We start from the raw sequence: 341 nt of genomic DNA, 5'->3' as shown, positions 1-341 counted from the left end.
TGGGATCTATGTGCATCTCCCTATATCAAAACTATTCTGATTTAATCACATCATTTTATAAGAAGTATTGAAATCTGGAAGGACAAGTTAATTTTTTCTAATAAGTTCTTTCATATTTAGAATAGTTTCTTATTTAACTGCTCCAAAGAAAGAATTTTGTGATTAAATAATATCTTCTTTTCACTATATTAAATTTGCTATTGTCCTAGGCCTATACATGCCTATACATGGAAACCAGTTTTTCATAACTCAGTCTCAAAATTCCTATTAATCATATATACTTCTGTCACAGAAGACATTGTAGCAAATGAAAATATACTTGCAAGTTGCTACAAAGTTTA

This window comes from Propithecus coquereli, unplaced genomic scaffold (assembly GCF_000956105.1).
Source record: "Propithecus coquereli isolate 6110/MARCELLA unplaced genomic scaffold, Pcoq_1.0 Scaffold5120, whole genome shotgun sequence".
Taxonomy (NCBI): domain Eukaryota; kingdom Metazoa; phylum Chordata; class Mammalia; order Primates; family Indriidae; genus Propithecus; species Propithecus coquereli.
This window is presented reverse-complemented; position numbering follows the sequence as displayed.